This window comes from Oncorhynchus kisutch, linkage group LG9, assembly GCF_002021735.2.
Source record: "Oncorhynchus kisutch isolate 150728-3 linkage group LG9, Okis_V2, whole genome shotgun sequence".
NCBI lineage: Eukaryota > Metazoa > Chordata > Actinopteri > Salmoniformes > Salmonidae > Oncorhynchus > Oncorhynchus kisutch.
The window spans coordinates 17,479,209-17,499,707 of NC_034182.2; positions in this window are offsets into that span (position 1 = coordinate 17,479,209).

The following is a 20,499-nucleotide window of genomic DNA, read 5'->3' on the forward strand; positions in this document are numbered from 1 at the left end:
CAGAGAGGCGGCTGCTCGGGACAGAGGGGCGACTGCTCGGGATAGAGGGGTGGCTGCTCGGGACAGAGGGGCGGCTGCTCGGGACAGAGGGGCAGCTGCTCGGGACAGAGGGGCGGCTGCTCGGGATAGAGGGGTGGCAGCTCGGGACAGAGGGGCTCCGGCAGCGCCGGAGAGGAGGGAGACTCCGGCAGCGCTGGAGAGGAGGAAGGCTCCGGCAGCGCCGGAGAGGCGGGAGACTCCGGCTGGGCGCCGGAGAGGAGGGAGACTCCGGCAGCGCTGGAGAGGAGGAAGTTTCCGGCAGCACCGGAGAGGCGGGAGACTCCGGCAGCGCCGGAGAGGAGGAAGGCTCCGGCAGCACTGGACAGGCGGGAGCACCTGTAAGGATGAGCCGGAGAGACAGCCTGGTGTGGGGGGCTGCCACCGGAGGACTGGTGCGTGGAGGTGGTGACGGATAGACCGGACCGTGCAGGCGCACTGGAGCTCTTGAGCACCGAGCCTGCCCAATCTTACCCGGTTGAATGGTCAAATCAAATCAAATTTATTTGTCACATACACATGGTTAGCAGATGTTAATGCGAGTGTAGCGAAATTCTTGTGCTTCTAGTTCCGACAATGCCGTAATAACCAACAAGTAATCTAACCAACAATTCCAAAACTACTGTCTTATACACAGTGTAAGGGGATAAAGAATATGTACATAAGGATATATGAATGAGTGATGGTACAGAGCAGCATAGGCAAGATACAGTAGATGATATCGAGTACAGTATATACATATGAGATGAGTATGTAAACAAAGTGCATAGTTAAAGTGGCTAGTGATACATATATTACATAAGGATGCAGTCGATGATATAGATTACAGTATATACGTATGCATATGAGATGAATAATGTAGGGTAAGTAACATTATATAAGGTAGCATTGTTTAAAACCATTCAAATATAATACATAGGAAAGTTGTGCTGGACTATGGTAGATGAAGAATCAATATATATTTTTAGACTGAGTATTTATCAGGTCAACATGTTGGTGTATTATGTCTGTGTGGACAGTGTGGAATGGAGCCTCTGGTGTGAACTTTAACCGAATGGGAGGGGAATGAGTCACTGTCTCAACAGAATGCCATTTCCTGGTTGCGCATTTGTCTATAGATATCACCATCGTTCCATTTGGCTGCAGATGAAAACGTATGCTCCGGTTGGAACGTTATTGGATATATATGAAAATAACATCCTGAAGATTGATTCTCTACTTAGTTTGACCAGATTATTCGACCTGGAATATATATTTTTGAAATTTTCATCCGAGTTCTCCTGGACCAGCGTCAGCTTTTGGGCACGTGAGCTGAAAGTGCTAGCAAATGCAGCTAATTGGACACTAGTATTGGACATTATGGAACAAAACAACGATTTATTGTGGAACTAGGACTTCTTGCACTGCATTCTGATGAAAGATCATCAAAGGTAAGGGAATATTTATGATGTAATATCGTATTTCTGTTGACTCCATGGCGGAGAAATATATTTACATCTGAGCGCCGTCTCAGATTATTGCACGGAGGAATGGGCCAAAATACCAGCAACAGTGTGTGCTTGTGAAGACTTACACAAAACATTTGACCTCTGTCATTGCCAACAAAGGGTATATAACAAAGTATTGAGAAACTTTTGTTATTGACCAAATACTTATTTTCCACCTTAATTTGCAAATAAATTCATAAAAAATCCTACAATGTGATTTTCTGGATTTTTTTTCTACTCATTTTGTCTGTCATAGTTGAAGTGTACCTATGATAAATTACAGGCCTCTCTCATCTTTTTAAGTGGGAGAACTTGCACAATTGGTGGCTGACTAAATACTTTTTTGCCCCACTGTACATCGCCAAACCCACTGGCTCCAGGTCATCTATAAGTCTTTGTTGGGTATAGCTCCGCCTTATCTCAGCTCACTGGTCACCATAGCAACACCCACCCATAGCACGCGCTCCAGAAGGTATATCTCAATGGTCATCCCCAAAGCCAACACCCCCTTTGGCCACCTTTCCTTCCAGTTATCTGCTGGAAGTTGGAGACTTATAATCTCCCTCACTAACTTTAAGCATCAGCTAGATGCTAGAGTGTCACGGCAGCTTTCCAATCTTTAGGAATCTCGGACAATACGAAAGAGAGGTTGAACAGACTAGGTTGCAACGAAGGCGGCAGATAATTTTAGAAAGAGGGTCCAGATTGTCTAGCCCAGCTGATTTGTACTGGTCCAGGTTTTGTAGCTCTTTCAGAACATCTGCTATCTGGATTTGGGTGAAGGAAAAGCTGGGGAGGCTTGGGCAAGTAGCTACGGGTGCGGGGGTGTTGGCCGGGGTTGGGGTAGCCAGGAGGATATTCCAATAATGTAAGGTAAAACAATTTGATTAATCATATCAGAAGTCTGTTTTCGCAGCTAGCACATTTGGTTCCTTATACGTTGTGAGAATGTACATTTTTTGGTTTCATAATTTGTTCTGGGAATGAAGCCATACGTTTTCTGAGCGGTAAAACAAAGTATTTTAAACATTCTGGGTACAGAAGTAAACATTTAGCCTTAGTTAGTTTATTTTATTTTTAGGTTGCAGGGAGGTTCTGAGAACATTTTCCTGGGAGGGTTTATTAACACTCTTAACATTTTAATTGGAAGTTATTTGGAGGTTTTTAAATAACTTCCTTCAAACTTTCACTGAATGTTTCAATAAGACTTTTAATAACAACGCTAGATTATTTTGGTTAAACCTTTTTGAACTACAAGCACAGATAGGACACATAGAAATGTTTTTCCATTAATCATGCATTTTTTTATTTTATTATTGTGACACAGCATCAGTGAGATTCAAACCTATAATATTGTATTCTCTATCCATGGAATTAGTCCACTGCGCCACCAGGATGGAGCTAGCATGCCATGTTTTTTAAGCATTCAAAGCTGTTCATTTTAGTCTATTCAAACAGACCCTACTTCAAAGGAAACAAATTCTCATTATCAGGTGTGGAAAACAGAATGCATATGTTTTTAAACAATATTCTTAGAACATTCTCTGAATGTTACTAAAGTTTCTTGTGGTTTTATGGAAAGTTTTCTTAATGTTCTCAGAACAATTTTAGAACATGACGTGAAATAGAACCATGAGGAAAGCTGTATGAATCAAATCAAATCAAAATATATTTGTCACATACACATGGTTAGCAGATGTTAATGCGAGTGTAGCGAAATGCTTGTGCTTCTAGTTCCGACAATGCAAACCAACAAGTAATCTAACTAACAATTCCAAAACTACTGTCTTACACTTGTGTGTATAAGGGGATAAAGAATATGTACATAAAGATATATGAATGAGTGATGGTACAGAGCGGCATAGGCAAGATACAGTAGATGGTATCGAGTACAGTATATACATATGAGATGAGTATGTAAACAAAGTGGCATAGTTAAAGTGGCTAGTGATACATGTATTACATAAAGATGCAGCAGATGATATAGATTACAGTATATACGTATGCATATGAGATGAATAATGTAGGGTAAGTAACATTATATAAGGTAGCATTGTTTAAAACCATTCAAATATAATACATAGGAAAGTTGTGCTGGACTATGGTAGATGAAGAATCAATATATATTTTTAGACTGAGTATTTATCAGGTCAACATGTTGGTGTATTATGTATGTTTCTAACAGTGTGGAATGGAGTCTCTGGTGTGAACTTTAACCGAATGGGAGGGGAATGAGTCACTGTCTCAACAGAATGCCATTTCCTGGTTGCGCATTTGTCTATAGATATCACCATCGTTCCATTTGGCTGCAGATGAAAACGTATGCTCCGGTTGGAACGTTATTGGATATATATGAAAATAACATCCTGAAGATTGATTCTCTACTTAGTTTGACCAGATTATTCGACCTGGAATATATATTTTTGAAATTTTCATCCGAGTTCTCCTGGACCAGCGTCAGCTTTTGGGCACGTGAGCTGAAAGTGCTAGCAAATGCAGCTAATTGGACACTAGTATTGGACATTTTGTAAGACGCTGAGTAGGTGAACGGATAATCACTGCATTTGTGTGAAGCATGGAGGAGGAGGTGTGATGGTGCTTTGCTGGTGACACTGTCAGTGATTTATTTAGAATTCAAGGCACACATAACCAGCATGGCTATCGCAGCATTCTGCAGCGATATGCCATCCCATCTCCTTTGCCCTTAGTGGGAATATCATTTGTTTTTCAGCAGGACAATGACCCATCGCACCTCTAGGCTGTGTAAGGGCTATTCGACCAAGGAGAGTGATGGAGTGCTGCATCAGATGACCTGTCCTCCCCAATCAACCTACCTCAACCCATTTGAAATGTTGGACCGCAGAGTGAAGGAAAAGCCTCCAACAAGTGCTTTATTAAGATGGTTGGAAAAGCATTTCAGGTAAAGCTGGTCGAGAGAATGCCAGAATCCATAGAATCAAATCACTTCTGCAAAAGTTGAAGCACATTAAAACAAACAACTCAAAGAGATATCTATCCAAAAAAAGAGATATATGGATAAACCACTTCTCTAAAGTTTTCGGACATATACAGTTGAAGTCAGAAGTGTACATACACCTTAGCCAAATACATTTACACTCAGTTTTTCACCATTCCTGACATTTAATCCTAGTAAAAACTCCCTATTTTAGGTCATTTAGGATCACCAATTTATTTTTCTGAAATGTCAGAATAAAATTTGAGAATGATTTTTCAGATTTTATTTCTTTCTTCACATTCCCAGTGGGTCAGAAGTTTACATACACTCAATTAGTATTTGGTAGCATTGCCTTTAAATTGTTTAACTTTGGTCAAAAGTTTTGGGTAGCCTTCCAAAAGCTTCACACAATAAGTTGGGTGAATTTTGGCCTATTCCTCCTGACAGAGCTGGTGTAACTGAGTCCAGTCCCCCCTGCAGCAAAGCACCCCCACAATATGATGCTGCCCCCCCCCATGCTTCATGGTTGGGATGGTGTTTTTCGACTTGCAAGCCTCCCCCTTTTTCCTATCTACCAACGCTCAACACAAAACACAACTATGAATATCCCATCAGTAGGTTTATGCCTTTTGCATTTTCAGTGTTACACTGTAGCCGGTTGTAAAATTTTGTTACAGTAATGTACACCTACTCAAATCTCATAAATAAACACAAACAAATGCAATACGGTAACAAAAACATTGTCATTTATTTCCAAAATGCTGTTTTTTTGAACACCTGTGTTTTGTATGTAACAATTTCCATACCCAACAGGAGAAAACCAGGAAAAACATTCAGTAAGATAAAGGGTTTTCTGTACAAAAAAAGTGTCTCCTTCTTTCAAAACTCTAATCACAAAAAGACAAAAACACATGCAAAATGTAAGAGAAAATACTTTAGGCTATATCCTGCCTCCTATTTTGGTCTGGCCACAGCACCTCATCTTCTACATCACAAGTGATGTTATCTCTGGCTAAATAGTGGGAAAAGAATCTTCTGTAGTGACGGATCCATGCGCCGAAAGCCCCCAGATCAACTTCACTACATGCATCCTACATTTCCTGGAGAAGAGGCATGCGTGTGAAGGGATGGCGGCCATACACCTTCCATCACCATGCCGAAAAAGACTCTTCAATTGGGTTTAGGAATGGGGAATATGGTGGGAGGTATAGAACAGTAACTTGTGGGTGGTCGATGAACCAGTTGCGGACCAGAGCAGCCCAGTGGAAACTGACTTTGTCCCAGATGACAACATACCTGGGCTGTTCTGGTCCATCCCTCTGCTCGGCTGGAATGAGGATGCCATGTAGTGTGTCCAGGAATGTGATGAAAAGAGTGGTGTTGTAGGGACCAAGGTTGGCATGGTGATGGAGGATGCCTTACTGGCTAACGGCTGTGCACATGGTGATATTCCCTCCACGCTGTCCAGGGACATTATCAATGGCACAATAATGCCAATAATGGCCAATAATGTTTTGTCCCCATCCACTTCTTTTGGCTAGGTTGAAGCCAGCCTCATCAATGTAAATGTACTGAATTGCAGTGGTAATTCCAAGACTCTCTGAAACAGACAACAAGAAAGTATGTGACATAGACCTAGAGCAGTCAATATGGTGAGGCACAATACACTGCATTATAGTACTGTAACGTGTCTATACAGTGCTGATTTGATAGTAAATTCACAGTATAGTACTTACTTGCACTTATTCATAGCGCTGTTCTTTAAACCTCTCTGAGTTTAGCTTAAATGACACCCTATAGACCTGTTTCATCCGGATTTGGTTGTGCTGTAATACACGGCCCAATGTAGACAAGCCCACCTGGCGAATGTTATTGAATATGGTGTTGTCTGCAATTATGTGGTTCTGGATTTCTATTAGTCTAATGGTATTGTTTGCCACCACCATGTTCACAATAGCGGTCTCCTTTCCTGGTGTGAACAGCCGGTGTCTTCCACCATGGCCTGGCCATCTCTCAGTTCCACAGAAGATCCACTGAAGCCAGCTGGTTCTGGGGTCTGTTCACAAACAGACCCCACAGAGCCACAGGACAGAAACACATTTAGACCCAACCAAATTATGAGAAAGCAAAAAGATAACAATTTGACACCCTGTAAACAATAAACAAAAAAACAGAGCAAATTGGAATGCTATCTGGCCCTAAACTCTCATACTCTGTGGCAGAATGCGTGACTGACCCTAAATTAAGAAAATCCTTGACTATGTACAGACTCAGTGAGCATAGCCTTGCTATTGAGCGAGGCCGCCATAGGCATGCCTGGCTCTCGAGAGATGGCAGGCTATGTGCCCACTGCCCAGAAAATGAGGTGGAAACTGAGCTAAACTTCTGTATGAGCTACACTGAGCTACACAAATGTATGATCACATTAAAGACACATATTTCCAACAAAGCATTTGGAAACAAATCAAACGTTGATAAACTCCCACACCTGAGAGGCAAAATACTGCAGTGTGCAGTCACAGCAGCAAGATTTGTGGACTGTTGGCATGAGAAAAGGGCAACCAGTGGAGCACAAACAACATTGTAAATACAAACTATATCTGTTTATTTTCCCTTTCATACTTCAACTACTTGCACATTGTTACAACACTGTACATAGCCAATAATATAACATTTGAAATGTCTATAATCTGTTAAAACCTTTGTGAGTGTAATTTTTACTAATGTTTCCCTTGTTTATTGCCTATTCCATTTGCTTTGGCAATGTAAACACATTTGTTTCAATAAAGCCGTTTCAATTTTAATTGAAAGAGAGAAAGAGAGAGAGAGAAAGAGAGAGAAAGAGAGAGAGAGAGCGAAAGAGAGGTTCTATACAAGTGCACAATTACAGTGGCAAGAAAACGTTTGTGAACCCTATGGAATTGCCTGGATTTCTGAATATGTTTTATCTGATCTTCATCTAAGTCACAATAATAGACAAACATAGTGTGCTTAAAATAATAACACAGAAATTATTGTATTTTTCTTGTCTATATTGAATACATAATTTAAACATGCACAGTGTAGGTTGGAAAAAGTATGTGAACCCCTCAGTAAATTACTTCTCCAAAAGCTAATTGTAGTCAGGAGTCAGCTAACCTGGAGTCCAATCAATGAGACGAGTTTGGAGATTTTGGTTAGAGCTGCCTTGCCCTATAAAAAAACACTCACAAATTTGAGTTTGCTATTCACAAGAAGCATTGCCTGCTGTGAACCATGCCTCAAACAAAAGAGATCTCAGAAAACCCAAGATTAAGAATTGTTGACTTGCATAAAGCTGGAAAGGGTTACAAAATAATCTAAAAGCATTGATGTTCATCAGTCCACGGTAAGACAAATTGTACATAAATGGTTCAGCACTGTTGCTACTCTCCCTAGGAGTGGCTGTCCTGCAAAAATAACAGCAAGAGCACAGCGCAGAATGCTCAATGAGGTTAAGAAGAATCTTAGTGTCAGCTAAAGACTTACAGAAATCTCTGGAACATGCTAACATCTCTGTTGACGAGTCTATGATTCGTAAACACTAAACAAGAATGGTGTTCATGGGAGGACACCACAGAAGAAGCCAAAAAACATAAAACATTGCTGCACTTCTGAGGTTTGCAAAAGTGCACCTCGATGTTCCACAGTGCTACTGGCAAAATATTCTGTGGACAGATGAAACTACAGTTGAGTTGTTTGGAAGGAACACAAAACACAATGTTTTAGAGTAAAAAGGCACAGCACAGCACACCAACATCAAAACCTCATCCCAACTCTAAAGCATGATGGAGGGAATATCATGATTTGGGATTGCTTTGCTGCCTCAGGGCCTGGACAGCTTGCTATCGTCGATGGGAAAATAAATTCCTAAGTTTATAGAGACATTTTTTAGGAGAATATTAGGCTCCAGCACTCTACTCAACAAACTGGATGCAGTCTATCACAGTGCCATCCGTTTTGTCACCAAAGCCCCATACACTACCCACCATTGCGACCTGTACGGTCTCGTTGGTTGGCCCTCGCTTCATACACGCCAAACCCACTGGCTACAGGTTATCTACAAGTCTCTGCTAGGTAAAGCCCCGCCTTATCGCAGCTCACTGGTCACCATAGCAGCACCCACTCATAGCACACGCTCCAGCAGGTATATCTCACTGGTCACCCCCAAAGCCAATTCCTCCTTTGGTCGTCTTTCCTTCCAGTTCTCTGCTGCCAATGACTGGAACAAACTGGTAAAATCTCTGAAGCTGGAGACTCACATCTCCCTCACTAGCTTTAACCTTTTGTGACTAGCAATCCCGGATCCGGGAGCGTAATCATAGCCTCAAACGAATTAGCATAACGCAGCGGACATAAATACCCCTAGAAAATGTTCCTATTCATGAAAATCGCAAATGAAATATATTGAAACACAAACTTAGCCTTTTGTTAATCACACTGACATCTCAGATTTTCAAAATATGCTTTACAGCCAATGCTAGACAAGCATTTGTGTAAGTTTATCATGGCATAATGCTATGCTAGGCTCTGCTGGCAGCAGGCAACATTTTCACGAAAATAAGAAAAGCAATCAAATTAAATAATTTACCTTTGAAGAACTTCGGATGTTTTCACTCAGGAGACTCCCAGTTAGATAGCAAATGTTCCTTTTTTCCCAAAATATTATTTTTGTAGGTGAAATAGCTCCCGTTTGTTCATCATGCTTGGCTGAGAAATCGACCGGAAAATGCTGTCACTACAACGCCAAACTTTTTTCCAAATTAGCTCCATAATGTTGACAAAAACATGGCAAACGTTGTCTAGAATCCATCCTCAAGGTGTTTTTAACATATATATTCGATAATATATCCGTCGAGGCAATTGGTTTCTCATAAGAAGCTAATGGAAAAATGGCTACCTCAGTATTTTACGCAAGATTTTCTGCGGGAGACACCATGTGAGCACTTGCTAAATGTGGTCCCTTACAGCTCTTCTTCAACAGAAATGCATGAAAATACGTTACAATGCTGTAGACACCTTGGGGAAGACACAGCCATATAAGGAGTCATTGGCATGAGGCGGTTTCAAAAAATGCGGCACTTCCTGATTGGATTTCGCCTGTAACATCAGTTCTGTTGCACTCACAGACAATATCTTTGCTGTTTTGGAAACATCAGAGTGTTTGTTTTCTATCCAAAGCTGTCAATTATATGCATAGTCGAGCATCTTTTCATGACAAAATATCTTGTTTAAAACGGGAACGTTTTTCATCCAAAAATTAAAACATTGCCCCCTAGTCGCAAGAAGTTGCACCAGCTGTCAGAGCTGCTCACAGATCACTGCACCTGTACATAGCCCATCTGTAAACAGCCCATCTATCTACCTACCTCATCCCCATACTGTATTTTTTTTTATCTTGCTCCTTTGCACCCCAGTATGTCTACTTGCACATTCATCTTCTGCACATCTACCATTCAAGTGTTTAATTGCTATATTGTAATTACTGTGCCACCATGGCCTATTTATTGCCTTAACTTACCTCATTTGCACTCACTGTATATAGACTTTTTCTTTTGTTCTACTCTATTATTGACTGTATGTTTTGTCTATTCCATGTGTAACTCTGTGTTGTTGTATGTGTCGAATTGCTATGCTTTTTCTTGGCCAGGTCGCAGTTGCAAATGAGAACTTGTTCTCAACAGAGCCTACCTGGTTAACCTCTAGCATCGAGCAATCCCGTATCCGGGAGCGTAATTATAGCCTCAAGCTCATTACCATAACGCAACGTTAACTATTCATGAAAATCGCAAATGAAATGAAAGAAATATATTCACTCACAAGCTTAGCCTTTTGTTAACAACACTGTCATCTTAGATTTTCAAAATATGCTTTTCAACCATAGCTACACAAGCATTTGCGTAAGAGTATTGATAGCTAGCATAGCATTAAGCCTAGCATTCAGCAGGCAACATTTTCACAAAAACAAGAAAAGCATTCAAATAAAATAATTTACATTTGAAGAACTTCAGATGTTTTCAATGAGGAGACTCTCAGTTAGATAGCAGAAGTTCATTTTTTTCAAAAAGATTATTGGTGTAGGAGAATTCGCTCCGTTTTGTTCATCACGTTTGGCTAAGAAAAACATCTGAAAATGCAGTCTCTACAACACCGAACTTTTACCAAATTAACTCCATAATATCGACAGAAACATGGCAAACGTTGTTTAGAATCAATCCTCAAGGTGTTTTTCACATATCTATTCGATGATAAATCATTCGTGGCAGCTGTGTTTCTCCTCGAAGCAAACGAAAAATACACGCAGCTGGAGATTACGCAATAATTGCAATGGAGGACACCAAGCGGCCACCTGGTAGATGTAGTCTCTTAAGGTCAATCTTCCAATGATTTGCCTACAAATACGTCACAATGCTGTCGACAACTTGGGGAAACGACAGAAAGTCTAAGCTCATTCGTGACCCATACACAGCCATATAAGGAGACATTGGAACACAGCGCATTCAAAATCTGGGGCACTTGCTGTATGACATTTAATCTTGGTTTCGCCTGTAGCATTAGTTCTGTGGCACTCACAGACAATATCTTTGCAGTTTTGGAAACGTCAGAGTGTTTTCTTTCCAAAGCTGTCAATTATATGCATAGTCGAGCATCTTTTCGTGACAAAATATCTTGTTTAAAACGGGAATGTTGTTTTATCCATAAATTAAAAGAGCACCCCGTATATCCAAGATGTTAAATAAAGGTGAAATAAAAAAGACAAATCTGTCCTCCAATTGAAGCTTAACAGAAATTGGGTGATGCAACGACCACGACCCACAACACAGAAGTAAATCAACAACAGAATGGCTTCAACAGAAGAAAATACGTTTTCTGGATTGGCCCAGTCAAGGTCCGGACCTCAACCAGATTGAGATGTTGTGGCATGACCTCAAGAGAGCGGTTTACACCAGACATCTCATGAATATTGCTGAACTGAAACAGCTTTGTAAAGAGGAATGGTCCAAAATACCTCCTGACCGTTGTGCAGGTCTGATGCGCAACTACAGATAACATTTGTATAACGGTCGTCGGTGGTGGAAGAATGTGATGACCAATGCGTAGCGTGGTAAGTGTTCATATTCTTTAATAGAACTCAGAACACTAATACTAAACCAACAAGAGAACGAAATAAAACTGAAACAGTTCTGTCTGGTAACAGATACGAAACAGAAAATAATCACCCACAACTCAAGGGTGAAAACAGGCTGCCAAAGTATGGTTCTCAATCAGGGACAACGATTGACAGCTGCCTCTGATTGAGAACCATACCAGGCCAAACACAGAAATACAAAATCATAGAAAAAAGAACATAGACTACCCACCCAACTCACGCCCTGACCATACTAAAACAAAGACATCACAAAGGAACTAAGGTCAGAACGTGACAGTTTGGTTGAGGTTATTGCTGCCAAAGGAGGGTCAACCAAGGGTCCAAGGGTTTACATACTTCTCCCACCCTGCACTGTGAATGTTTACACATGTGTTCAATAAAGACATGAAAACGTATAATTGATTGTGTGTTATTAGTTTAAGCAGACTGTGTTTGTCTATTGTTGTGACCTAGATGAATATCAGATCAAATTTGATGACCAATTTATACAGAAATCCAGGCATTTCCAAAGGGAAATAATACAAATCAGTGCTGAAATGCCAACAACACTTACAGAAAAATAAACAAATTCACAAGGCTCCCTCATTCAATGCATCAATGCAATGGTGTTGAATGGAAAAAACACTTCCACAATCCAGAGCATTTCAAACAAAACTCTGGCAACACCTGAATAGATCCATATCTATTTTCGAAAAAAATAAGCTCTTCATGAAAGTCAAGCTTCCAAAGGGGAAGGGGGTCATTAGTCTCTAGCAGTGGTAGCATATGGGTCCAAGTTTGCCTTCAGGTCTGTGGGCCAAAGCCACAAAATGATTGTGTGGTTTCTGATGTGAGGGCATTGACACAGAAGCCTACAACCACAGCAAGTCAGACACAAAATGTCAACTAAAGTGACTGGATGGGAAGATAATGAGACAGAATAGAAGTGAGCCAGAGCCGGTAGTTAATACATCAAAAGCAACAGAGACCAGAATTGGAATCTCAAATTTCTTAAATATTCCATAGACTGTCAATAGGAAATATCCACCTATACATTTCAAAACAGCTTCTGTATTCAATGGATGCATAACCACAAATCCAAGGGGAGTAGTAGTCCACAATCCAGACTAAACTATAAAAGAGAACCTGATCACTGGAAAGTAAAAGTTGTCTGGCTCAAGTCGATTACAGCTCCTTGTTTTTTCGTATCATTTACCAGTAGTACTTATTGATATCCACCCAACACTAACACTAAAAACATCATCCGTCTTCTCGGCTGTAATGCTAGGAGACCACTAATTGAGCTCCCGCCATTGGCCAGAGGGACCAGGTATCCATAAATGAGTGGCATGCTTTATTTTTCATTGCTCCACTAAACAGGGACATCCTTGATCCTATGTTAAGGCAGTTTGGCAGAGGTAGGTATGGCTACGGGAAATATGAATTCACCAACCACCATTAATAATCGCCACAGGATAGATTAATATAAATGGATATTGCTGCAGCAGCCATTGTTAGTGAGAGCAATAAGTATTTTATTAGTATCTGGTTAAGGGGTAGAAGGGAAATTAGAAAGGGAAAAAAATCACTGTGTAACAAATTCGTTGTAATTACAAAAAATACAATAAAAAGCAACAAAACCTCAAAATTCAAAGCAAAGCTGCCATGGAACTCACGAGGTAGATTGGGTAGATTAGATCCTTATACTGTCTATGATCCCCACCTAGTGAACATTACACATCACAACACCCATTGCCACAACACTTGAAAATCACCATGTAACCTCCCCAGAACACAGAAGGTTCAGGAATGCTAATAAATAAATAACATGATTCTTCATTATGATGGTCATTATGACAGCGGGGTTAAAGAATGGTCTTTAGAATTGTAGTCTTGGTGGGATTGGCTGCCGTGGGTGATAAACACTGCAATCTTAGACATATAAAGATGACCGTCCCCGCCTCCCGGGCAGCGCAGTGGCCTAGGGCACTGCACCACCAGGGAGGCTGTGCCACCAGAGACTCTGAGTTCGCGCCCAGGCTCTGTCGCAGCCGGCCGCGACCGGGAGGTCCGTGGGGCGACGCACAATTGGCCTAGCGTTGTCCGGGTTAGGGAGGGTTTGGCCGGTAGGGATATCCTTGTCTCATCGCGTACTAGCTACTCATGTGGCGGGCCGGGCGCAGTGCGCGCTAACCAGGTCGCCAGGTGCATGGTGTTTCCTCCAACACATTGGTGCGTCTGGCTTTCGGGTTGGATGCGCCCTGTGTTAAGAAGCAGTGCGGCTTGGTTGGGTTGTGTGTTTCGGAGGACACATGGCTTTCGACCTCCGTCTCTGAGCCCGTACGGTAGTTGTAGCGATGAGATAAGATAGTAACTACTAACAATTGGATACCACAAAATTGGGGAGAAAAGGGACTAAAATTAAACGTATGAGCCTCATCTCCACCGTGAGCAAGAAGTCCCGGGGTTTTGTGACGATGCATTCCAGTGAGATCATTCCTCTGTGGGCCAGTCTATGGGCACTGAAGAAGCCGCCTTGGTCTCCGGCAATGATGTCTAGCTGGATGTCGTCCCCTGGGACTGAGTTGGGCGGCCGGCACGGAGATGTTGGTGGGGAAAGTGATGTTGTAGATAGAGATTCTTAAGGGGAGCGATTAAAAACAAGGTGTCATCTATGTACTCGGAAGTTGGGTGGACACTCGAAAGACAGACCCACCCTGTATATTGAAGCAGCTCTCTGTCACAGTGCAGCTGTGGGATCTGGCCACACACTCATTAATATCTGAACAGAGAGAGAACATCAAATGTTATCAGTGTGTTTCACATATAATATGGCACATACACAGTGTCGTGATGTGACTATCATTAATGTGGTGACTGCTATTTATTGAATAAATGCCTACTACGTTTAATTATTACTCAATTAAATTAATCATGTAACAATTAACACATTAGGAATTTGGGGCACCACGGGAAAAGTTATGTACTGAGTTACTATCTCAGGACTTAAACTCTAAATATGAATAAATATCTCTTACATCAATAACAGTCAATTATTCATTATTACCTCATCAGTCTCATTCTGAACGTTGCAATATCCCTGGATCCACAAGAACCCTAGCCCTTTTGAATATTCAGTCCTTCACAAATGTATTGAATCATTTATTTATTAACTAACAAAATAACAACACAGAATATCATACATTGACATGATATGATGGCTTTTTACACAATGTAAATGGGGTGGGGAAAAATAAAGAGTGGGAGAGACAAAGTGAGTGGACTTATCGTACATACATTTGGAAACTTCACTCATCGTAATATGAATACTTTGCACATGAACGACTGCTCAATTGGAAAAGAAATGCAATGTACATATTTACGCATAGATGTCTTTGTCATCTCTCTGTTGAACTTGATGGTACTATGGGGAGTGGTTTGATGTAAGTCGCTGGTTGTCCACCAGAGGTCACAATGTCCTTCTTAGTTGTAGGCTTCTTTGTCTTGGAGTGTTCTTAGAATGGACATACCCAGCTGCAGACTGTGAATATTTGGTCTAGTCTTCACCTTTAAAAAAATGTTTTTTAACATTTGACCTTTATTTAACAAGGCAAGTCAATTAAGAACAAATTCTTATTTACAATGACGGCCTACACCGGTCAAACCTGGACGACGCTCGGTCAATTGTGCGCCGCCCTATGGGACTCCCAATCACGGCCAGTTTACAGTCCTCTTCACTCGTTGAGAGTCCTTTTAAGCACTCTGGCCTTGGAGGGCATTCCATCCTGTTGACACAATGTCTGTACTGACTGGGCCCAGGTTTTTCTCATTTCGAAGGCTAAAATCACATTACTATCTTTCCAAAAATAGTTTCATATTTAATCATATATTTTTTACAACATTTAGATGTAAATATAATATATATTGTGAAAGCTCTTAAAGTTTCAACGTTTCTGTTATTACTTATTTCTTATCATTTTAATGATGTCACAAAATAGACATGCATTTCCATATTCCATCTCTTATCATTCCCAACATTTTTTTATGTTAGAAATATTGTTTCAATGTCCATTGTTTGATGTTGAAGTTTTGGCAGAAAAGTCTCTCCATAAGACACAAAGACATTCTGATCATTCAAACTAGTCCCCAAAAGGAATCGTCTGCTGCCTATGTTTTACGATCGACGTGAGGTTTCATAACACCCACACATCCATCCCTCTCCCCCTCTGCAGGAGAGAGATAGCTATTTAGAGCTGGTCCACTGTAACCTGATTTTATGGATCCTCACAGGAGAGTCATGACAGTCCCCCTCTGGTGGATTCAACCTTGGAAGGATCCTGCAAGTTGCAATCCACCATAAGAATGACCATCGGATGTCCAGGTTTGTAGATCATTGTAGCAGTCTCCCCCTGGAGGTTTAACCTGGTAGGATTTCTGCAAGCTGCAGACCACCACAAGAATGGCCAGAAGATGTCCTGGTTTGGGATCGCCGTTGCGGTCCTTTCGTCTGGTTGTCCAGGCAGGTAGATCTAGGTAGTAACTTAGGCAGATGTTAACAACGCACACACACTCACAAAATACATAATTACATTTCTTCCCCAAATGAGCAGTGTTGTGGCAGTAACTGATGGTTGTATGTGGAACTTGTTTATGGCTCTATCACTTCATATGTGTCAAAAACAATGAACAAAAATGAACAAAAGCATAAACAAAAGTAAACAAAATATAGTTATCAACCCTTAATCATCTAATTGGACTGTATTCTATATACGTCTAAGGTCTTAGCTAAATTACTCTATCATGGCGTTGTCTAATGTCAAGTCTAGGGCGTTCCTACTTAGTGGTGTGTTGCTTAGGGCACTATCCTAAGTTGACAACTACTATAGGTCTACAGCAGTAAGGCACCAGCTTCGGACAGTCTACAGGGATGGCCTATGGACCTCTGGGGAGAAACTGATAAGTGCGGTGGCTGTAGAGTCTAAGTGTCACGACTTCCGCCGAAGTTGGCTCCCCTGCCTGTTCGGGTGGTGCTCGGCGGTCGTCGTCACCGTCCTACTAGCCACTACCGATCCCTTTTTCGTTTGTCTGTTGGTTTTGTCTTATTAGTTTCAACTGTGTGTATTTTAGTTTAATTAGTGTCCTTATATATAGTAGGTTGTCCCGCCCTTGTTTTGTGCGGCATTGTTTTTGTTACTCTGTTGTATGGTGGTTTTTTCATGTGGTTATTCTCCGGACTATTTTGGTCCTGTGTTTGGGCTGGTCTATTGTATGCGCCCTGTGTGTTGGCGTGACCGTTTTTGTGCGGCGGAGAATAAATTGACAATCTACTGAACCCTGCTCTCTGCGCCTGATTCCACCCACCACTCCTAGTAAATCGTGACAGAATCCCGCACCTGAACAATGGAATCAGCAGGAGCAGCCACGTCTCCTCTCCCATCGATGGAGGAGAGGGTCCTCCATCACACCAGCGTGCTTCACAGGATTGGTTCGGCCATGGACCAAATGATGGAGAGGATGGATCGATGGGAGAGGAGTGGCCTTCCCACCTCATCTCCAGCACCCCCTCCTTCAGCACCTCCTGTTCCTGCAACTACATCTGGCTCCGGGGCTCTTTGGCTGACGCTCCCACGGGAGTATGACGGAACGGCGGCTGGGTGCCAGGGTTTCCTTCTCCAACTGGAACTATACCTGGCTACCGTGCGTCCTGCTCCCTCCAGAGAGGAGAGCGTGAGCGCCCTCGTCTCCTGCTTGACTGGGCGAGCCCTCGAGTGGGCCAACGCAGTGTGGAATGGTCCAGACTCGGCGAGGGATAATTACCCTGAGTTCACCCGCCGATTCCGAGCTGTGTTTGACCATCCACCAGAGGGTAGGGCGGCGGGTGAACGGCTGTTCCACCTGCGTCAGGAGACAAGGAGCGTACAGGACTTTGCTCTGGAGTTCAGGACCTTGGCCGCAGGAGCAGGGTGGAACGACAGGGCCTTGATAGATCACTTCCGATGCAGTCTCAGGGAGGACGTCCGCAGGGAGCTGGCATGTCGGGACACCACCTTCACCCTGGATGAACTCATTGACTTGGCTATCCGTCTTGACAACCTGCTGGCTGCCCGCGGGCATTCGGATCAGGTCCTGTCGTTTCCACTTCCCAGCCCTCCTGCCCCTATCCCTATGGAATTAGGAGGGGCGGCTTCGAGGGGGACCGGAGGAGGAGTGTCCTCCTGCAACAGTTGTGGTCGCCGAGGGCACACGGCCGACCAGACTAACCCAGAGCTTCCTGTCGGTCATATGTATGTGTTGACTTCTTTCCCTGTTTTTTTTCCCTCTCTACAGCATAAGGCGCTAGTCGATTCAGGCGCAGATGGGAATTTCATGGATCGTGGGCTCGCGTTAAGGCTAGGGATTCCCCTGGTGTCGTTAGACCTACCTTTCCCCGTGCACTCCTTAGATAGCCGACCATTAAGGTCAGGAGTAGTTAGGGAGGCTACGGTGCCGCTGGACATGGTAACGCAGGGGGATCATAAGGAGCAGATTAGTCTGTTCCTTATAGATTCACCTGCATTTCCAGTAGTGTCGGGAATTCCCTGGCTAGCTCAACACAACCCGGTGATTTCCTGGCGACAGGGGGCTCTTAAGGGGTGGTCAGAGGAGTGTTCAGGTAGGTGTATAGGAGTTGCCGTTGGTGCGACTACGGTGGAGAGTCCAGACCAGGTTTCCACCGTGCGCATTCCCTCTGAATATGCCGATTTGGCTATCGCCTTCAGTAAAAAGAGGGCGACCAAATTACCACCCCATCGTCGAGAGGACTGCGCGCTAAACCTTCTGGAGAACGCTGCACTTCCTAGGAGTCACTTGTATCCATTGTCCCAGGAGGAGACGGTAGCGATGGAAACATATGTTGCTGAATCGCTGGGACAGGGGTACATTCGGCCCTCCGCATCACCTGTCTCCTCAAGCTTCTTTTTTGTGAAGAAGAAGGATGGAGGTCTGCGTCCGTGCATTGATTATAGAGGTCTAAATTCCATCACAGTGGGGTTCAGTTACCCACTACCTCTCATCGCTACGGCGGTGGAATAATTTCACGGGGCGCGCTTCTTCACAAAACTAGACCTGAGGAGCGCGTATAATCTGGTGCGTATCCGGGGAGGAGATGAGTGGAAAACCGCATTTAGTACTACATCTGGTCATTATGAGTACCGCGTCATGCCATATGGGTTGAAGAATGCTCCAGCTGTCTTCCAATCCTTCGTAGATGAGATTCTCTGAGACCTGCTCGGGCAGGGAGTGGTAGTGTACATCGATGACATCTTGATCTATTCTGCCACCCTTGCGGAGCATGTGTCTCTGGTGCGTACGGTACTTGGGCGACTGCTGGAGCATGACCTGTATTGCAAGGCGGAGAAATGTGAGTTTTTCAAACAGTCCGTTTCCTTCCTGGGGTATTGTATTTCCACCTCCGGGGTGGTGATGGAGGATGACCGCGTTACAGCCGTGCGTAATTGGCCGACCACGGTGAAAGAAGTGCAGCGGTTTTTAGGGTTTGCCAATTACTACCGGAGGTTAATCAGGGTTTTGGTCAGGTGGCTGCTCCCATCACCTCACTGCTGAAGGGAGGACCGGTGCGCTTGCGTTGGTCAGCAGAGGCGGGCAGAGCTTTCAGTCGTTTGAAAGAGCTGTTCACCAATGCGCCCGTGTTGGTGCATCCGGACCCCTCTTTAGCGTTCATAGTGGAGAAGGATGCGTCCGAGGCGGGGGTCGGGGCCGTGCTGTCCCAGCGCTCGGGCGTGACACCCGAGCTCCGCCCGTGTGCTTTCTTTTCGAGCAAGCTCAGTCCAGCTGAGCGAAACTATGACGTGGGGGACTGGGAGTTGTTAGCTTTACTCAAGGCTCTGAAGGTGTGGAGACATTGGCTTGAGGGGGCTAAGCACCCTTTTCTCATCTGGACTGACCATCGTAATCTTGAGTATATCCGGGCAGCGAGGAGACTAAATCCACGTCAGGCTAGATGGGCCATGTTTTTTACCAGGTTTCGGTTTACCATCTCATACCGGCCAGGCTCCCAAAACACCAAAGCCGACGCGCTGTCCCGCCTCTATGATACCGAGGAGCGGTCCGTTGAGCCAACTCCCATCATTCCACCTTCATGTCTCGTGGCACCGGTGGTATGGGAGGTGGATGCTGAGATAGAGGAGGCCTCACGTTTAGAGCCGCCCCCCCCTAACTGTCCAGTGGGGACTCAGTAAGTGCCGAGGGGGGTCCAGGATAAACTGATCCGGTGGGCTCATACTCTCCCCTCCTCGGGTCATCCTGGCATCGAGAGGACAGTGCGGATTCTTAGAGGGAGATACTGGTGGCCCACGCTGGCTAAAGACGTGAGATTTTATGTCTCCTCCTGCTCAGTGTGTGCTCAGAGCAAGGCTCCTCGGCACCTGCCTAGAGGGAAATTACAACCCCTCCCCGTTCCACAACGGCCGTGGACACACTTATCGGTGTGCTTTCTTACCGACCTTCCCCCGTAACAGGGAAGTACTACGATCCTGGTCGTTGTGGATCGGTTTTCTAAGTCCTGTCGTCTCATCCCGTTGCCCGGTCTCCCTACGGCCCTGCAGACTGCGGAGGCCTTGTTTACCCATGTCTTCCGGCACTATGGGGTGCCTGAGGACATTGTTTCTTATCGGGGTCCCCAATTCACGTCCAGAGTGTGGAGGGCGTTTATGGAGAGACTGGGGGTCTCGGTCAGTTTAACCTCAGGTTTTCACCCCGAGTGTAATGGGCAGGTGGAGCGCGTAAACCAGGATGTGGGCAGGTTTCTGCGGTCCTATTGCTGGGACCGGCCTGGTGAGTGGGCAAGGTATGTTCCTTGGGCTGAACTTGCTCAG